General features: G+C 33.9%; 1 long non-coding RNA gene across 2 annotated transcripts; it reads right to left on the reverse strand.

Annotated features, from left to right (window-relative positions):
* Positions 1 to 3,239: 3,239 nt before the first annotated feature.
* Positions 3,240 to 20,639, reverse strand: LOC121409626. 2 transcript variants are annotated; one of them, XR_005969186.1, is made up of 3 exons: positions 20,598 to 20,639; positions 18,598 to 18,688; positions 3,240 to 3,361 (listed from the first exon to the last, which is right to left on the reverse strand). It is a non-coding gene; the product is annotated as an uncharacterized LOC121409626 (long non-coding RNA). The 2 variants fall into 2 exon arrangements; XR_005969187.1 differs by lacking the exon at positions 3,240 to 3,361 and adding an exon at positions 18,104 to 18,259.
* Between the last annotated feature and the right edge of the window lie 1,611 nt (positions 20,640 to 22,250).

Genomic DNA, 22,250 nt, shown 5'->3' on the forward strand with positions numbered 1-22,250 from the left:
TGAGGAAAATCCATTAAAGATTAAGAAAGAAAGTAATTGGAATTTTAAGTTTTTGATTTGTGGCATCATAAACAAGCAGCTGCCCCACATGTTATGTAATATAAAATGCATGAATTTCATATTTTAATGGGTCCTGATTAATTTTTTTTTTAATGATCGGGTGTGAAATGATTTGTATTTTGATATACAAAAGAGACAGTAAAACCCATTTTAAATTTTCTAAGAAAATGACATTTCATTGATTTTTTAACATTTGCTGTGTAGGAATGCTGCTCGCTTATGACATCACAAATCAAATAATTAAAATTCTAATTACTTTTTAATTCTTTGATGGATTTTTCTCCAATCTTCGTCAATGTTTTTCAATTATTTTTTCTGCTATTTTTGCAATAAACTTTTTGTCAAGGCGAGCTTCTCCTTTAAGAGCAGAAACTTTACATCCATAGCACTGTATATTTCTGCATAAACTACCCTCAACATGAACAAAGTCTATATTAAAAGCAATATAAGCCCTTGATCAATTGATGTTAGAATGAAGAAAATTACTTTTCCAACTTTGCAGTGGATCTTCCAATATTATTTTTAATAATCCATGCACACAAAGGCGCTCTACCCTCTAGCCACTTATGCAGATTTATGCGTAATTACAAACAGAATATGGAAATTCTTTGTATGGAGTTCCCTTTAAGAATTTCAGTATGAAATCCATTTGATATTGTTGTAAGACCAGTGTTCATCATGAATTAAGTATATTTTCCCATGTATGCATGCATGAATTATTGATTAATAACTGAACAGCTTTTACTTCATATTTGGACATTAATTTACCAGAGATTTCACCATAATAGTTTCCAGTACAAGAATTACTACTGGGTAAGCAGCATAAAAAAAACACTAGAACACACCATCTGCATAATCCTAACCATATCATGTCAGCCAGATGTACATGTACGTTCATATTGCTTTAGGTGAAGAACGATTTTAAAGGAAACGTCGAAGAAAAGAAAGAAAATAATAATAGGCCTAACGAGTTGGCGGTAATAGTCAAATATGGCTGGTCGCCATTAATATTCAACAAACAACAACAACTTCTAGTCAAGAGAGCCACCTACTGCTGAACCCATACATTATTTGCAATGTCCTTCTGTGAGGAGATTAATATGCTCTTGGATGTAGTCATTGCAAGGTTTCTCATTAATGAAGAAGCAAGATAAAAGTTTGGAAAATGAATCTTTACAATTCTTTACTTTATCAAGGACTGTAAAAGAGAATTTATAAAAATATTATCCTTACATAAGGGAATTTTTTCTTGTTTGATTAAAAACCAAACAATGTGATCAGTCATTAAAATGAATCTCTGCATTTCATTATTACGTTGATGAGAACTGTAGAAATGCCTGGAAAACAAACCCCTTTCTTGGAAGGGGCATTTCAGTCATTTGATTACAAACTTGGTTTCTTCATATGCTTGTAGGTAATGACTGGTTGCAAATTTTAGATTCAGAAAAATAAAAAGGCTCATTGACAGTTATCTTGAACAAAAAGAGATAAAAAAGTACTTCAGCTCCTCAATGTAAAATCATCAAAGTATAAGACATTCTTTAATTTTTTTTATTATTTGCTCTTATTGTTACTTTCAAAAGGTAACTAAAAGATGAAATATAGAAGAAACTAGGAATTGTAAAAAGGACATTCACCTATCACAGAATCAAATACAACACTTAAAATATGGCTACGGTACCCTCAGGTTACATTCACGACCTTAAGTAACATTATTTTTCCCCAACATGGCTGGAATGAATGAAAGGTTGTACCAACTAACGATTATTCTGATACCCCAGTAGGCATATAGGGTCTCGGGGCTGTGTTAAAGTAATCATTTTTCGATCTGGAATGACATTCTACAAGGCACTGTTTTAAAAACATGGTTGGATTTAAGCATAATTGTCATTGGTCTTGAATGTTGAATGGGGAAATAGTGCATCGTGTTAAACCATTCCCTAGATTGAATGATTATTTATGAATTTCACGTAACAAAGATGTCGATCATGATTCTATGACATCACTGAAGTAGCCTGCTTTCTGTTAAGATATATTGCGTATGTACACTTAAAGTTGACCTTTGCTTGCTGGGTCAGCTGTACAATAGGGGATGCAGTGATGATATGAGGCAGAATCCATGTTGATCATATATAACTGTTCCGAAGTAGCAACACGCTGTGTTAGCGCATTTATTTCTAATTCACGTTAGTGATACTAGCTTAAGAAATTTGCTTGAACACACCCAAGCACTCTATTGTTCCTGTTCATCGAGGGCGCTCTCAAATAGGAAGTTGGTGTTTACGTACAGGTGGTCGACATGGCATGACTGGACATTGCATTGCAACTATCAACCAAAATTAAAGACTCCCATTGCTTTCTTCATCCCCATTCAAGAGCACTGTCTGCTCTTTTTACCATTTTTCATCAAGCCAATTCCCATAAATCTATTTAGGAGATATTAAAGTTAATAGAGCCAAAATAATTGTTGCCATTAATGTAGCCTTAAGACATTTCTTTATTGTTCCTGGTACGTTTTAAAAATTCATTGAAGAATTTTAATTTCATTTATGATGGAGAAGGTGAGCGAAAATTTCACAGGGGAAAATAGCTATTTCTTCAATGGAAAAATAGGTCATGATGTAAAAAAGGATTTGCTTCAAGCCAAGTGAAAATTGTCAAATATATGAATTCTTCTCATTAAAACATTCCTTATTCTAAGAATGTACTAACACAATAAAGATATCAATGCTGCGAATTTGAAGAAGGATAATCAACATCACTTTTAAATTATGTTTACTGAATAGGATAAATCAGACATGATCTCTGGTGGGGGGGGGTCAAGCACACTTTCAATCAACAGGGGGTCCACCACGTCCTCTTCCGGTTTGACTCCTCCTGGGGTCGTACTACCGGACGATGGCAGGTGAAATGCCGAGGAAATCCATGAGTAAGCCGTTACCCATAAATGTAGATTCACACTTCTCGAGTCAACAAGTCTGTATGCTATGACACAACTTATCTGAATGACCCGGGGGAGTGTTCCACAAGACAGCTTGTCATAGATACTTTCACAGCAAGAATCACTCTGAGCCAATCACATGCAAAGATTTCAGTAGCTTATAACCATTGTCAGTAAAAAAATCTAGGACTACTTGTTTCGTGAAAATGCTCCCGGGGACAACACAACAGGATTCCACGAAAGAGATGGCAGTAGTACAGGAATGTATTGAACAGTAATATCTCACCTTTGTTAGGATGAATGAAGCCATTTTCCTGAATCAAATGCTGCATGCAGACTCTTGTCATGTTAAAGGGCACACTGAAAGGTTGAAAACAAAATATTATAGAAATATCAAACATAAGAAACACAAATGTCTTGTCCAATAGTCTTGATTTCTCAAATAATTATTTTCAAAGTCTTTAAATCACATCAAATTTCATTCCACAAAATATAAAAAAACAATAGTGCTTATTTCATTATGAAGTAGTCTCTATGTCACTCATTTTTTATGGTTAAAGTTTATCACTCAATATTCTCTCTTGTCACCTTTGTATGAACTCACAGATATAAACAATGCTGGTGATGTAATAACCGATTTCATGTCTCTATCTCTTTTCATATTGCTGCTACTTCATACTATCAGATAAGATGTGCAAAGCTATGCCATGCAAGATTTAAAGGCCATGCTAAAATCATTTGCAATTTCATTCATTATGTAATCTAATAAGATCTGTATGTGTTCAAGTTCTTCAAAACTGACTTATTACGTTTAGATTTCCTCTGAAACAACAAAACTCATCCATGAGAAATATTTGTCAAAGATTTTTAGCTTGCCCCCTCCCAACAAAAACAAGCCCCACAAGCTTTTAAGGGAAAAAGTCCTTAATTGAACCCAAATGATCAACCTTTGTGTTCAGGATAATGATATCTTTGGTAGATGTTGAACTTGTGAAACATTTTCTAGGAACACCCAGAACTGAATGAATAAACATGTATTCCATAATTCTTTATTTAATTCATTTAATAAATAAATCATATTAACCTTTTGATCAATATGAAATGGAATGGTTGAATAATCTAAAGTAGATGTTAAAGTGGTATAAATTAATCAAAATATCCTGCAAAAGGTTATTATATTTATAATAAAATAGTAAAGATTGCCTGAATATTTATATAATCATTCTTAGCCATTTGCGTTCTTTCTTCTATTTTTTTTATTTCAATGCATCAACCAGCAGCATAAGAGTGAAAAGGGTCCATTTACAAATCAGTTTTGTGAAATATGATTGCAAAGAATCAAATGCATGATGACATCATGTAGGACAAAAAGATTTTTTGTCAGAAAGGAAATTAATAATCTTGTTCATTAAAGGGAGAGTTTAATCATTTAAAGAATCGAATGGTTGAATAATCTATAGTAGATATTAAACTGGTGTAAATTAATCAAAATATCCTGCAAAAGGTTATTATATCTATAATAAATTTGAAAAGACCACCTGAATATATAATTATCTTGAGTCATTTGCCAATTCTTTCTTCCATTGGTTCATTTTAATGCATCAAGCAGTAGCATTAGGGTGACAATACAATTCTCGTTATGAATTCAAAAAGGAGTTAGAATAATCTCAGCTGTGCAGGATATTGTATGTTCTGCTTCCGCTGTCACTTACACTCCTTTAAATATTGTAAAGGGTTTTAAATGAAGCACTTAAGACGTGTTTACATTTCTCTAAGTCTATTTATTTATTATTTTCGGCTTATCTGTTTCTTATTTGCCTGCCTATCACATATTATGGTCTTACATAACATCTCTTCTTGTCAGACACATGATGTCCAGATTGTGACAAATAAAATACATGGCACTCAACTTAAGTCATGAGTAGAGTAATTTCTAGAAATGTGCAATTGCTGTCTAAATCTAATCAAAGTATTAAAACTACACACTTATTTCAATCTTAAATGACTCCATCAATTATAATCATTTCACTTGGTAATCTAATCACAAAAATTTAACACAATAAATTTTCATGAATCAAGTTAAAATCAACAGAAGTATATATCTGAAAAAGTAGCATGAAAATGTTGACAATGCAGATACTGCAAAAATGAATGTGAAATGGGTTTGAGAATTCAAATATGGAACTATACTTGCACTCATTTTTTGTAATTAATATTCATGCATACCTACATTATTTTTTGTTTTGTAATACTAAAAAAAAGTGGTGTCCTTGAAATTCAAGATGCAAGAATTTTTTTAAATATACCAGATGATAAAACTGTATCGTTGGTGAACTTGCCTCCTTTAAAATAGCAATGACACAACATTTCTCGGATATCAATTTGATCTTCCATCCTAACTCCATTGCTTTTTCAATGTTCAAAGGAGTTTTCTCTAATACTTGATTTTCACAGTGTGAAGTGACAAAGGATAATATGAGAGCTGAGAATTCGAGTGAAAAGAGTCTTACTTTTAAAAATGTGTATTTCTAGCTATTTTGGTGGTGTGCATAATCTACCAAGGGCGAATACAAATAAAGTACATGATAATGAAGGATGTGACTGTATTCATGAGTGGCATCTCAGAGAAAAATACAAGAAAAACATATAGGAGGATGCAACCATAACTAGGATTTGATAATCATTCTTTGAATTAACTATCAAGAATTTTTTTTCATAGAATGAGCAGGTACATTTCAAGAATGCATCAGCAGGTCCACCAGTCCCACCATCCTTGCCCCATTGCCTTCCCACATCTTGGGACAGTCGAGAGGAGGGCAAAACTTCTGGCAGGTGATATATCTAGAAAGTAATAATGGATAATCCATAAGCAACCAAAAATGTGATTTCACACTCCAAGTGAAAAATCCAACGGTAATGAAAATCCGCTCAAGCGGAATTGTAAAACACGCTGATTTATGGGCCAGATTTAATTAACAATTTTCTTGGGAGAGGGGTAGGGCAAGGGTGATTTATGCCAAGGTGCATGTAGTTCACTTCAATATTTGATGTGGCTTGTATTGGAGATGGGTAGACAAGGAATTGTTTATATTATTTTAATACTTTAAATCATCGCAATATTCTGAAAGAAGCAGGAAGTTATAATCTTTGTTATATGACACCAATATTTATTCAAAGGTTGGTATGATATAGGATTTTCCAAAAGACATCTTTTGCATGTTAATAATCAATATGAAACTTGAATGATTATTCGAAATTTTTAACAAATTACACACTATGGTAGTTTAAGTTTCAATAGCATTAGTTAATAACTTAATTAATTATGCCTGGGAAGATATCATTTGTAACCAATATCCAAACACCATACATGAAACTATAAGATAATATGAATAAGAAGATAGAGAACTCAGACATTTTCAGTAATAATTTCCTCTTTCAATTGACAAAAAGTAAAACAGGTGTTAAATAGAACATTCATTATAGTGATATATATCTAGTAATATTCCTCTATCCAGGAGATAATTATTAGATGAAATTACAGACGTTAAATAGAATAATCACAGAAAATAGACAAAAAACGCCCTCATAGCAGTAACACGCTCATAAAGAGTGTTTAGGTTTATTTGTAAGTTAAACATAGAAACCCATAAAAATAAACGAATGGTTCATGTTTGATATATGATTTTCAGGATAAACATCTGTTTGGGGATTAAGAACTTAAGCTATGCTTTTGCTTCATCTACATTTGTGATGAATTTATAAGCACTCATTTTGTGGTCAAGCCCTAAATTTATGATAAATTTATAACACTAGAGGAAGATATGGAAATATACTTTTGGACAGAGTAAAAACTAAAATAAAAGAAAGGACAAAATATAGGCTGATTAAAAGAGGGGTATATAGACAAAAGATAGAGGAAAAGAAAACAAATAGAAAAAGATGTTAAAAAGAGAATATAAACTTAGATCAAGAGAATTAAAAAAATTAAAGAAATAAAGATATATTAAGATAGTGGCATAAAAATCAAAAACAAGAAACAAGAAAAAAATAAAGAGACACGGATAAACTCTGTGTGGAAAATATGAACTGATAATGTAAGTCTTCATAATTGGTTTTCATGATAAGTTCATAAGCTTCTTTGAAAAGAAACACAATTTAACAAACACAGACAATTACCAGAAAATTGATTCCATCAAAAGCCCTGTGAATATGAACTGGTATTGCCCAAGTAAACTGTCTATTGTTATGCACATGAACTCTTGCAATATTAATCTACTCTATTTTATTGTTACGAGCAGAAATAATTGCTCTAATTCTGAGTGAAATCATGAATAGCAATGCACCAGCTCACTCCCCCTTGTCCACTGAAATAAATCAACTACAAGTTGAATTGATACCACCTCTCATCGGGGAAGAGAAATTATTCAATTTACCGACCTGTGTGTACTAATATAGAACCGGTAACTTGCACCTTGCACACAAACAGCAGTGGATTTCTGGAAACTGCTGGATGTTGATACCCCTTCCAGCAGAGCTTCTCTGCTCATGTAATTGCCAGCTATGCAACAATTTTAGCTCCTAAATTTGTTAATCACATGTTGTTCACCAAGTAGCTCTTAAAGTACAGTACAGGCCTATGATTGGCAAGGAGGCATATCTTTCCTGTAAGGTTGAGGTATGCTTTCTTAGGGCTTCGATATTCGGGATGGTTCTATAGCAATCGCATTTGCGTCAGCAACCATTTCAGAGCTTAAAACAAAAGGCTTACATCTATCCAGCTATCAGCGTTTAATAGGTCTAAGCGGAGTTTACACTGGAAGGGGAAGACACTTTGTTGTTGGATTCTTTAGTAATGTTTAAGGAAAAGTCAAGAGGGTTTTTTTCATGAATCCATCAGGTATATTGTGGTAAGTTTGGCATTCTTATTAAATATTACTAAGTGAGTTTAAAGCTACCATTAGGTGCCAATATTAAGTAGTAATCGTGAATGCATAATTTTGAGTTCCCCAGCTTTGTTACTAAATAAGAGGGTTGGCAGTAAATCAATCACCAATAGACATTATTACACGCTCAAAATCAGACTTGGAAGCATTGCATTTTAGGGAAGTAAATAGATAACATGACAAATCTTGGAGCAATAATTGTTTAGAATAGATGATTGTGATCAAATGAGGTATTGGTAACAGAGGAGAATACAGGTAGGAAGGATTGAGGAGGAATAAGGCAGGGGTGGAATGAAGGATTAATGTGATAGAAGATGGGAGTAAAAAGAGGTACATGTACATGACTAATGAGAAAAGGAATGGAGAAATAAAGAGGGGTGCACGATATGTATGTACCAGTCAGGTGTGCATTAAGGGTCGAAAAGGGGTGCATTAAATAAAGTGATTAAGGAGTGAAAGGAGTACAAAAAGGAAAAATTGAAGAATAACAAAGGGGTGTACAAAACAAGGTATGTACAAGTAAAGGGGTGCATGAATGATTTAATAGGGAAGAGAATGAGTATGATGAGAAAGAAAATGTGTGGTTCAAACATGTGTATGGAGAACATGTGTAGCAAAAGTGAATTTCGATTTACTACATAATTTGTTCACATAATTTTTTCACAAAATTTGTGAAAAGATAAGGTTTCAAATGGGGTGTTGACCATTGTCTGAGGGAAACTGAGAAAGCCTACATGTATAAGAGCAAACCACAAACGGGCAAAGGGGTAAATTGGTGTGCACGTACAAACTCTGCGATTCTACATGATATATCCCCATATCAGATAGACACATACGTGTGTTTATAACATAAGAGTCTTCAACCCAGACATGTATTTCACTCAAAGAAGATAAGCATCAGTACTTTCATTTCTAATCATGAGCTTAGAGCAAAAGGGGGCTTTTATAACAAATATTTCCAATACTGGTCTGACTCCTTCCTGGTTCTACATATATCCCATTCAAGGTATATCAGAACTAGAGGCACCTGTGTTTTAAGATGTGGAGATAACATTAATTGACTTCTTGTACTGCTTCTGGTCATTCAATAAGTGAAATTGGGGCAGAAGGGGGTGGGTGTCTTGTTGCAGTTTAGTTAGCCAGTAACATAAAAACACTAATGGAAAAATTCTATTCCATTAGAGGCATCTAAGATCTTGTAAATACAAATTTGTTGAGAGCATTGAATTGTAATCACACATGTTCCCCAGACATCTTTTGATAAGTAGAAAGAAAACATGCACTAATACTACAAACTCAATCAAAAAGTATTGAACACTGACATTTGTATACATTAATTATCCCTTCGGCTAATTTTACCTTACTGGCTCTCTCTCCCTCAGAGTCTCTCTCTCTCTCAATATCTATTTATCTATTTATCTTTCTCCATGTCTCTCTTGTGAGTAAATAATATTGATTTGAAACTGGTTGGTGGCTACATCCCTTTGATAGCATCTTGAGACAATACAAGATTTAAAAAAACAACTCCTTAATCTTTACACAAGATATCATAAGCATATATCATTCATACAATTTTCTGGCAAATATATCATCGACGTTCATCCGAACTTTCGTATCAGTCAATTTCAGTCCAAAAATTGATTTTGGGATTTTTACAGAAAATGAAATTACAAGTCCTATTCTAATCATAACTGAATTTTTAGTTTCGGAGATATGAGGGGATTTTTAAGGCGATGTCATAAACTTATATGATAAATTGCGCAAATCCCATTGGAAACGTGTATGTAGCAGAGCAATAGAGCGATACATTTTGACTGACCACGATTTCAATGCGCGCAGTCAGCCAAACCACTGTATTGGCACTGCATTGACTTTGCATGTGAAAAAGCGATACGACACTTTGACTGATCGCGCACATTGAAATTACAGTCAGTCAAAACGTTGTATTGCATTTTCCCTATGGTGTGTTTGTACAGGGAAAATCTAAACCGCTCAAACCGAAATTACAAGCATGTAGCTTTTTTTGCGATTCTTTCTCTGATCCTTGGTTTGTGTAAAAATAAGGATGCCAATGTCAAGCAATTGTCTTGGTCTTTCCAACCAATGTATTTTTCTAGCAATAAATATGTTTCAAAGACTGGATAACTAGGCCTAGGTGTGAAAATTATAATAAAGTTTGAAGTTCACTTTCTCTAAAATGGTTTTGCACCATTGTCGTAAGAGTGATACGACAGTTCGGATGACTGCCGACGATATACCTCACAAAAAATAGATGGATAGAACATAAAAATTTGTTCCATTTGCATTTCTCCATGGCCATTCCAACCATTCATTGTTACCCATGACATCTATTAAATTTCTATTCATTTGCTTGTGATAAATGGTCAAATATATTCTCATTTAGAACAAACTCTGATGAACATGCACAATGTGGGTATAGGTCTCACAGCCTGTACTTTGCGATAAGACCATATTCATGCTCTATTGAAAAGGTTAATTATAAATAAGTGCCTGGACAGAAAGTATTTTGCATCCTGCTGGAATCTTGTTTTTCTACTATCCTTACATTGAAAATAACAAAAGAATGTTTATTGATCAATGTTTAAAAAAACATACACTTAATTAGACCTCTATGTTCCATAAAAAAGAGTGAGTTTCAAAGCACATGCATGCATTTTCAACTCTTATCAAGGATTCGGAAGGCACTTCAAAATTATCTTCTTTTCTTATATCTTTTCCAATGGAACTATCTTTTAGAGCTAGGACATATACCTGAAAGACATTACATGTATCATATTACTTTGATTCCAGAATCATGGCACCAATACATTGTAAATATTTTTAGAAATCTGCTAAAGATCTGCTACAGAACCTGGAAAACAGGAATTGATCCACAAGGTTTGTATTGTGTTGCATAATTTCTGTTTAACCATCACATAAAAATCTTTATGCTAGCAATATTGACTGCTTCCAAAAATATACAGTGTACCGATGCAATTTGTTTTTTTTTTATTTCAAATACAGGATACACTTCATCAATGGATATCAAATAAAGTGTAAACATTAATATCCGAAGAATCTTTCATTAACAGAATAACTGCCATATCTGTAAATCAAAATGATCAACGGAAGTAGTCTGTTGCCCATAGTAACAAGAAAAATATATGTTTGCTTCAATAGATAATAATCACAAAATCTTCTGCTGCAATGATCTTTTTGTATCTTATTCCTCATATATCATATCTACACCTATTCTAAAATCTAGAAAATTTGTAACTACTACTTTCCTGTGACACAATAATGCATCATTCACCCAAATAGTAATATTGATTGGTAGATTTTAATGTCATGTTAAAAGTGCCTTTCAATATACACTTGAAATTGTTTAGATTGAAATAAAGGTTGAATCTTTAAAAATAACAACAAAACTGTGTCTAATTGTACAAAGTAACCAATCTTATTGAATTTGTGATAAGTGTGAGATGAAAATATTCAAGCATATCTTTATTTAGGGCTTTATAAAAAAATCAGATTTAAATGTTTAATTGTCAACCTTATTTTTATTTGAACCCAAATATTTCAGGTAGACAACTAATTCATGAAATTTTGAGCATTGCTTGACATCCTTGTCATCCTGCAATCCAACTAGCCTTATTGCATAAACCAATCAACTTAAGTCTTTGTAAAAGGTGTGCCAACAGCTTCACTTAACAGTTAGAAACACTCGTTATCATTTGATTCAATAATTAAAAACAGAAACTAAAATTGTCGAGGTATGACCAAGTAGACATGCCAAGTGAACTGGTGAATATGGTTATATAAACTATACAAAAATAGCTAAATGATATGTGTGCTTGTTTACAAACACTATTTGCTGTTAGATGGGTAATTCTGAGAAAATATGTTCCCTGGAAGCATAACATAGGCCAAGTTAATACATTCCTATTAGTCATTAACCAAAATAAACAAACATTTTAAAAAAGTTAAAAGTCCCTCGTCGTACCAATCTCTAAATGGTATAACAGCACAAGTGTGCTATCGCGTGCAGTGTTTCAATGTGTATCAACACCTTCCATGCAAATCACACAATAATCAATAACCGTGCTATTGTGCTTGGTATCTGTCTTTCTCGAGAAATCGCTGGCACACGAGCAGCTGTGCTTATTGATTTGTATACACATGCTCAAAATGTGCATTGATTTTGCTCTATTTTCTATAACATCCGTCTTTGCCTTCGCCTTCTGTCTCTATATTCATAACGGAGCTTGATTTCACTTTGGTCTATTTGGTCTTGTAACACTTTGTCTAGTCCCATTCGGCCTACTTCAAGTTTGCCCACAACCAGTAAGTCTAAATCTATAATAACCATTTGGTCTATAAATGCCACTCAGCCCATTTCCTCACTGCCCAATTTCCAGTTAGGATTCACCAATTTCATCTCATACACACTTAGTCTATCATCACTTTGTCTCTCTGATTAGATAAGCAGGTAATATGGAGCAAATGGTAATAGACCTGGTGGCATTAGACCAAGTGGATATAAACTATGAATAGCAGATTCCTTTTCCAAAAGTTTCATCTTTACAACAGTTGGTCAACTCCCAATCGTTAAAGATAAATACCAGTTGTAGTAACAATCTCAAAATGAGTTCGAACAGAATCCAATGAAAGTGCCACCAAAGTGTTTGTATGCATAAATTAAAATATGTGCCAAAAAACTCTGGAAGAAAATACGTAACTGCTTAGAAATGAGCAAAATAAGCACAGAATTCCATCAAAATAATGTTGGGTATTTTTCAAAGTAATATTAATACACTCTCCCACAAATGCTGTTCTGTGTTAGTGATCATCAAAATTATCGATTTTGAGCTAAGATTTCATGAGTTTACAGAGATAAGTTCATATCAATTTACCAGATCTCGATGTATGAAATTTTGACAATTTAGCTTGATGTATAAGACTTTCTGATGAAATAATTGTTTGCTACAACTACTGTCTTTACTGTTCAGGAACTTTACAAATGACTGAATGGATCAAATCAACATTTCATAACAAATAAACCTACAATTATGTGAACCTTAATACTTCTACCACATATCATTTATTTCCTCATTGCTAGTATGGTATTAAAGTCCCTTTTCTCGATCAATAAGCCATATTGAACTAAACCTATCATAATTTCCTTCATGAGAAAGAATTTCCTAGAATTGGAAGATCAAAATCAAGCATTTCGATTCCATTCTTGCTGCAAAGTGTGATAACTTTCAATTAATATTCATTGGGATTTCAGATTAATGAGTACAACCATTGATGTTCAAACCTTAATCATCCCCCTTGCCAGAATGATTTATCTGGCTACCAGCTGAAAGTTATCCCTGTGTTATTCAACCTACATAGATGGAGGGCAATTCAAAAACTACTACTAGTAGTAAATCAATTAATAACACATTCATGATATTCTCCCTCTATGTTCATAATAACATGGTTATAACTATTGCATTTTCCATACATTCAATCAGAATCCAATAGACCACATCGGTGATATCAATTAACCTAGATTATACGAAGTAGATATCAATAAACTGCTTTCAATTTGCATTTGCAGAAAAGTATAAGTGCACATGTTACTCCTCACATAATGTGTTTCAGCTGAATAAACAGGCTATTTTCATGTGTTGGAAAAAATGTAAACATTCATTTTTTCTGAAGTTGCACACCCTTACCATATAAGTCTCTAATATTGTAAGATTTTCCCATTTCTTCTCTTTCTTGACTTAATTCACTTTACTTTATTATCATATTTTATTTTCACCTCTGCTCCTCTACTTCAAAAACCCTTTTCTTCACTTCTATCTTTCTGCCTGTTGAATCAAATTTCTTTGTCATATTAGAAATTTATTATATATTAATTTCCCCCTCTCTAATAAAATGAATCTTGCATTAATTTTACAGGTTAAATCTTATCTTCTCTTTGTAATCTGTGTAGTGTTTTTCCCTCTTTTTTAACATATACAGCTGTCATCACACCTAAAGAATACTCATTCTATAAATCCAGGATAACTACAAAAAATTACTTAAATTTCCAAAAGAATGCACATTTTTAAAGAGCTTAAGCAAGAATCCAACAGAGCACCACCACACAATATGGCTACTCATGCTTACAAAATTCTTGGCCTGAATAAATCCTGGTACACCCCTCCCAAAACATTTTGACAAGAAAGTTGGAGTTGACTTCCCCTGTTAGTACCCTGCTCAGGGTTGACTTTACCCTGAGGACAATAATTGATTTCCACACAAACACAATGCAAATGTGTTGTAACAGGCACATGGTGTGTTAACACTCGTGAGGAAACAGCCCAATATACCATATCTACTAACAAAAGATTGTTCCTGCCAAGCCTCACTGTCATAACAATATTTTGACAATATTAAATCAGGTTTCGTCTTCGGGGCGGAATCCTGAAATAACACTAATGTGGAATACATGGTTTGATATCCTGTATCAAGTGATAAAGTAGAACAAAAAAATTAATGTTTTTTTTTGCTTTTTATTCTTGTTAAACATGAACATCTGGCCCTCCCTAGTTTCAATTTCATTAGAACGTATATGTACATATAAAAAAAAGCAAACAAATGGGCAAATAAGCAAATATTATTTTAATTTTCAATGATAATATTTTATACCAAGGGTGGCACCAGGGAATTTCATAATGGGGGAAACAAACCAAAGTTGGACTTGGATTAGGGGTGTTTCCTCAATGGAAGAATAAGATTATAATCAATGACCTACCAACCGTTTTTAATGCTCTCTTTTTTCCGCCCTCTTCTTTGTGTTATTACTTCAAAAGTCATGCCAGTTGCCACCCACTGCCCCCCCCCATGATCTTGCCCTTGTTTAACACCATATATCTTTCGACTGTTCCACAAATATTCAACATTTCAAACTGACTTCCAGAAAATTATTAGCCCCATCCATTTTTTTATATCACTATCTAACATTCAACATAAAAAATCACCATAACCAAGTTTCAAAATCTTCTACATCTGTGTAAATCACTGGTTTTAGGAATTCTACAAGAGCACAAAAACACCTAGAAGCTCCCTGCAATAACTCACGACAAACCCTAAAATCATATTAAACCAGACGAATGGTGTCTCTTACAGCATTTATCAAATGCTATCAAATGCTATCAATGCAGACTCGATTACTGTCAAGTCTGAAAAAAACTATCAAACTTTCTCCTTGTAAACAACCAATTCAGAATCCATCTGAATTAAAGGCTGCAACTCACAGATTCAGTTGTGTGATTGGGTTAGTACATGCAAGTGTGAAAGAGAGACCAGGGGAGCCTCTCCAAAATGGACTAATTTGTCCAAATACTTCCAAACCGGGCTCTCACCGGGTACAGGTTACACAATTAGATCCCCGAAAATCAAATTTGGCACTCTGACCTTTCCATTGGTTATTCACTTACGGCCCTTAGTCCCTCCATAGGTTGGATCATGTTTCTTAGGTTCATTAAAACGACGTCGGGTTTAAAGATATAGAGAAAGGGCGCATTGATGGTATTGAATGTGTGTTGCATTTCAATGTTGTTTGTTGTCTTGAGTAACAGGTTAATTCAAACTCAATCAAATGGACCGTCATGGTAGATGACTAGAACCTTTATCAGGGTACAGCTGAGTGAAAGAGAAGAGGATGAGATCTGTAATACCAACTTTGTTCCTTCCTGGTTACTTCCAGGGTGTCCAGAGCCCAGTAACATAAAGCTTAGTGATTGATTGGTCATGGGCTGATTTCTACGATTAATTACATTGATTATTCTAACCAACCATAAAAATCAGGCCCGAAATCCATCGCTATTAAAGCTTTATTTTATGGGGCCTTGGGATAACTTTGTGAAATGTTGATATTCCCATGCATCTATGATAGCAATCTCCCGTAAATATAGTTACACCCCTGACAATACTAAGGTGGGAGAATAATATTTATAGCACACCCATTTCTAGTCATCTTCTCAACAGTTTACCAAGAAACAAGCTCTATGTTTTCTATCCAAAAAACTGTTTCTGAGAATTCGTAGAACTCCCTCCTGCTTCCTTCCTCCCCACCCCTTCCCATTTCATTCTAGGAGTTTTATTCCCCTTCTTGAACAAATAAGATGTGCAACCACCACATTTCTATTGCCAGAAAATTATATAATGTATAATATTTGGATGGGACAATACATGCAGCTTAACTACTAATGTAAATATCCATTAAAAGAAAAAAGTGATAAAATCAATTTCATATAAGAAAAAAATATTCCCAAAACCTCTTCCATTCCCGTCCCACCTCTATGAAACCATATCTTTTTATCTATCCTTTCTCTGAGTATAAATGTTCTTCCTACTATGACACAGGATGGGGATTTATACTTTGCCACGTTCACATCAGCAATAGATTGTTACCCCCTCAATCTCTCTCTCTCCCTCTCTCTCCCTTTCTTTCTTTCTGACATGTTTCTTTCATTTTCTCCCACTCACTCTTTTTCTCTCTTCACCTCAAACTCAATCATTTCATTAGCACAGTGGGTGTATCCCCATACACCCAATGCAAACCCAACTCCTTGTTACAACATCATAATTGAGAACTGTAAATGAAATAAGCATTCTTGACCAGTGACTCATACTGATCAAGGTGTACTGATCAACTAGAATAACTGCACCAACCTGCCTTGTACATTTTCAGTGTGAAAATGAAACTTGCTCATTCTATCCTCTGTTCATCTTCTTTTGCCAGGTGAATTGCTATAAAGGTCTTCATCTACAGTCTTGTTCCTTTTTACCCTAATCCTATTTTGTCTACAACTTTTGTCTCGAAACCATTTTGGCTATTTATCACTTCATTTTTCATTTCAAATTTTAAAAGTTAGTCAGTGGTAATTCTAGTGGGGAATGGTGCCAGTTACAACGGATGTTAAAAGGATAGAAATTCAATCCCTCTGCTTTGTATGTATTTGTCTGGATTTCTTGCAATTTCTTGAATTCTCTTTCTTAATGTATGGTTTATCAGACTCATATAGTGGAAAACATGCAGAAATATGTTAAAAGAAAAGAATTTGGCTTTTTAAATGGTTTTGATAATGAGAAACATAGAGAATTGAAGAAAAAAAAATCATCCTTCTTCTAATTACACTAAATATTTCTACCCTAAGTAGCTCACTCATCGCTGTCTATGAGAATACTGACCAAGTCTGATTTGTTTCCATCAGACAGGATATTGGTTAAAATAACCAATGAGAAAAGCTTATTTAACCAATATAGGGTAAAAATTACACCTTGACCAACACCTTGACCATTCTAATTGATTAATTCATTTTTCTTTCATCTTACTTGGATTCCAATTTGACGTTAATGTGTCAATGAAATTATTACATCTGGCCAATGCTCGTAATCAGATACCATATGGAATATTTTACTTTTGGAGTTATGAATCTGTCCTTCCTTCTCTCTACTTAATTATGCTATCTTCCTTGCCCTCTTTCTCTACAGCTAATGCTTCTATCCATCCACAAGTGACCATTAGCAATTTTTATTGGACATAACTAGCATTCCTTACGACCGACCAGTCTACAGACCGACCAACCAGTCAACAGACCGGGTCGGACGGTCAGTCGGCAGAGACCATCAGAGGTTAGCCGAGGCGGAAGTTACCAACAACAACTTAATGATTTTAGCCATCCCCCTTAATTTCACAACACAACAAGCAAAGTCACCCCATGCATCTGGAACTAACATCACTAGTATCATTATTTGACAACTACAAATAACAGTGTATCAAAGGGCTCATATTCTGTACCGTCCAAATCACATTGACATGGCAATGGGGTCAATATACTCTACTTAAAGTAGTCTATGAGAACAGACTTTATGGTGGATACTCTTGGGGATGTCAATTATAAGACTAGGTATGGAGGTAAATGCTATATATGGTCAAACATCATCTTCAGTTTCGATTTACAAATGTTTCGGTGAGTAATATCTTATTATAACACATTGAAAAAAAAACAAGATTAACACAATGTCATCTCATGATGATTCAGCATATCATCTAGTGCTAGTACCCCCTCCCCCCCTCCCCCTTAATGTATGAAAATCTAAACATAGTTACCTTTTTCTATATTAGAGTTCAATACTCCATCCAGTATTATAGATGTAAGATGCGTATTATTTGATTTTGGAAGTTCTTGCCAGTATACTCCCCAGGAAGTGGGAAGAGTGCATACATTTTGTGCAGGCAAGCAAAAGTCTGATGGCTGTGCTAAAATATAAGCTGTAAAGCAGTAAGAGTTAGAGATGGTTCTAATTTAGAGCACACTCCTGGAAATGAATTGAAAAAAGTATTCATATTACACAACCTTATAGTTGAACAGTAATACCAGTATATTCTGATGAAAGCATCTTCATTCGTTTTGCTCTGATAAGTCTGTGTCTGTAAATTTGCTCACTTTCCATCACATCTCTAAGCATATGACTTAACACCATATGCGTGTAAATGTAGTGTTACAAAAACAATAACAAATAGAATATGTTGTCATTACACCTAACACCTTAAATTTGACACTGGTGTAATTTTAACACCACCATTTTTACATTGTAAGGATACTTTACCTTGGAGATAATTTGAGACCGTTTGACCACATCTAAGTTGGTTTTGAACTGTTAACATGTAGCATCCTTCCATAAACAATGACATCATCACCTATAGAAAAAAAAATATGAAAACTCTCACATGACATAGAAATGATATTGTAAATTTATGGGAAATTCACATCAAGTACTATCTACTGGAGTCTTTACATTTCGTTTTCTTTGAGGGATATGATAAAACACATGAAAGGGGTGTACCTCTAGATTTTAAAAATATATGTATTTTCATGAGATGGAAGTTCTCTGATATTCCAAGAAGACTTTCTGGGGACTAGACCCTGATTTTTTTGTGATGACTTTTGCTTAATCACTGAATATATCAAATATTTCTGTCTACATGTATGCCAAATCAATAACAAAATTTATACCTTTCAAAATATGTAAGCTTTTTGATTGCCTCACTTGCCAACAGCAAAGTGTGTTTGTTTGTTTGTTTGTTTGTTTGTTTGTGACTTGTTTGTTTTGGGGCTTGGTCGTTTGGGGCTTGTTTGGTTTGGGTGGGGTTTTGGGGGGGGAGTTGGGGCAGGGATTGGAAACAGCTTAATATATTCAAGCCCTTTCCCCCTCTAACTGCTGCCCCTAATCCTACTGACCATGTCAATTAATGATCATCTTATATTTCAATTATCCATGGAAGGAAATGTTTTCCTTGAGGTTATAAATCATGCTCTGACCCAAACTAAACCAAGCTATGTTCTTGATTCCACAACCAGACATCCACCAACTGATATGTGTTGATTGGAACACAAGGATAATTAGCTGGCAATAACCTAACATCATGACCACAACTGTCATTAGCAATGTTCACATAGGAGATCATGATGATAGGGCTTGAATGAATTGACTTTTAAGATGAAGAGAGAAAGAGGGTGAAAGAGGGAGTGAAAAAGAAAATGATTCATTCTGAAATCCATTATTCTGATTTTGGTGATTCACTGTTTGGTAGTAATGATTGTGATATATCATACCCTAAATTCCAAAAGCCCATAAAAAGATTATTTTTTACAAAAACCAATGCTATTTGAGAATTCTGCTTGTAGGAAGTAGCTTATAATTTAAAAAGCTATATTTTAAATTACAAGTTTAAAACCTAAATTACAGATGAACGGTTGTGGTATGAACACAACTCTTGTGCACAAGGTCTCTGTGTTATGATGAGCAGATATATGTTGTTTACAATACTAGCCAGGCCCGTTTAGATAACAAGGTCTATTTTCCAAAGATTATATTCAATCACTTCTATAAATTTCAAACAATTTTCATGTTGCTCTAATAAAATTTTCTTGAACTTCTCAATATAAAATAAACCTATTATGTGTCTATCATTTTTACAGTTCTATATGAAGTAATGAAATCATTGGGACCGCTTAGTATTTCTTAAGTTTGAGACCAGAGGGAATTAACCCATTTATTATTTTAATGTCCTTTTTCTCTAAAGGGTTCATTTCTCTCAATTATTTTTCTCTCAATTGTGCTGTAAATATATCTTTTAATGCTGACAATGATCTAAACACTGTTGTAAATACTAATATCTAACATTTCACTTTTAAAAATGTACTCTTTAGCCACGTCCAGTCTATTTGGGCGAAAAAGGAATCAACTTACAAAATGAAACACAAGAGATAACAGCATTTTGGTGCCGAGGCAAAATATTAAAAGGTGTTGCTGCTTCACGCTTTCAACACAATGGTATTTGAGGGGAAATCCCTCTGAATCCAAGAGGAAAATACTTGCCCAGGTCGCAACAGGTAAATCCCCTCAAACAACCATACAGAATTTGTCAATCAAAGTTCAAGAAATTAAAATGTGCAAGGATGAGGTTCTCACATGCTACAATGTAAAGCCAGGTCCTTAGTAAAGCATTCAGAGAAAGATAACATTAAAAAAATCCTTCCTGATTGTTGGATGTCATACTGTAGAAAGCATAATAGATTGAAACCGTGGGTTAAACTCAAACTCACCTTTTTCACTCTTTTTGTATTTTCACGAAGACCCAAATCCTGAAAGTGAATGCAAGAATGTGGTTTTCTTTCACACAGAAAGATGAAGCAAACTTTTAGAATGTTTATTTCAAAATAAACAAATATATAATTGACTGAAATAATGTTGCCATATTATCATATATAAAAAAAATGTTTTAAAAATAGATGCAATTGGCAAAAAAAATTATTATTGATTTTGATATTTCGTATCACTGTGGCATACATTCTGACATTTACAAAGGATGATTACACTATACTACCAACACAATTATCATTGTGTTATATTAATAAATTAAATATCATTCACATGAGAAATATAAAATGTAGTGTTATCAAGCCTGAATATCTAACTAATATGAATAGTTCAATTCCAAAAAATTATACCTTTCATAAATATCAAGATAGAATGACAGTCAACATGAAGAAAGTGCATGGTATTGATTTTTACTCCATAAATGGAGACACAGTGAGGCAAAAAATGTGAAAGTGTAAAAATATCACAAATGAAATTAGCGTATGCACGCACTATGCACAAATATGGTCGGAAACGGTATGAATAGCATCATTACCAGACACCCTACTTTCAAGCAAATGGGATTGAAATTTGAACCTTATTGCAAAAGTGCAAATTTAATTATAATGAGAAGTGTCAGGCAAGTATGAGGGGAATTCCACTTATTTTGAGGTCCTCATCAGCGAGATACAGAGACTGTGGTCAAAAGACAGAATGGGGTCATTCGCACAAGATATAAAGTTCATGATAAGTTCTGTCCTTAATGAGTGGTAGTGGGTGGATGTCAGATTGGAAAGTTGACAGTTGCAGTAAACATGGCCTAATTCGGTGACGAATATATATCAATTATACTACGATGAAGATAATAATGACGGTAAGATTAAACAATAATCTGAAATCATTATTACATGAAGATGTGGGATAGGTGCCAAACATTATGTTGCATACACAGTGAAATAAAAATGGAGAATGAAGAGAATAAGATGTACCAGGAGGAAGAAAAAGAAAAATGCACTGATTTCAATCATTGTTGAATTGAATAACCTTATTGTACATAACTGGCACAAGAACAAATACCATATCAATTTAGAAGAAAAATAATCTAGAAAATAACACTTAATCTATATTGGGTTATGAGATAATATCATCCTCAATAAACATAAAGAGCAAGAACAAAGTTTACACACACACACACATACACAAATTCACCATAGTTGTTACATGAAAACTCGGAAGTACATTACCTCTATTCATCTGGACTAATAAATGACTTGTGTGAACAACCCCTGATAAAGTCAGTGCAAACTTGTGTCTGTTTGTGATCATGGTCAATAGTCTTTGTCATGTTAACCTGAACCCAAGACCAACATCATCTTAGTCCAGGGAGACCATGGAAGATGGAGGCTTCTTAGAGAATGGGAAAACTAACATCATCCTAAAGTAAAGGAAACCAAAGAATGAAAGTAGAAGCTTTGGTAGAAGAGTGAAAGAGTAGGATGGAAGATGGGGACTTGGGGTAGGAGAGGAAAAGGAGGATAAGACACAGGTTTTTATGAAAGGGAGAGAGTTGGACAAAAGATGGGGATAGCATCATCATCATCCTAGTCCAGGAAGGGTGG

The sequence above is a fragment of the Lytechinus variegatus genome, chromosome 2, assembly GCF_018143015.1.
Source record: "Lytechinus variegatus isolate NC3 chromosome 2, Lvar_3.0, whole genome shotgun sequence".
Lineage (NCBI taxonomy): Eukaryota > Metazoa > Echinodermata > Echinoidea > Temnopleuroida > Toxopneustidae > Lytechinus > Lytechinus variegatus.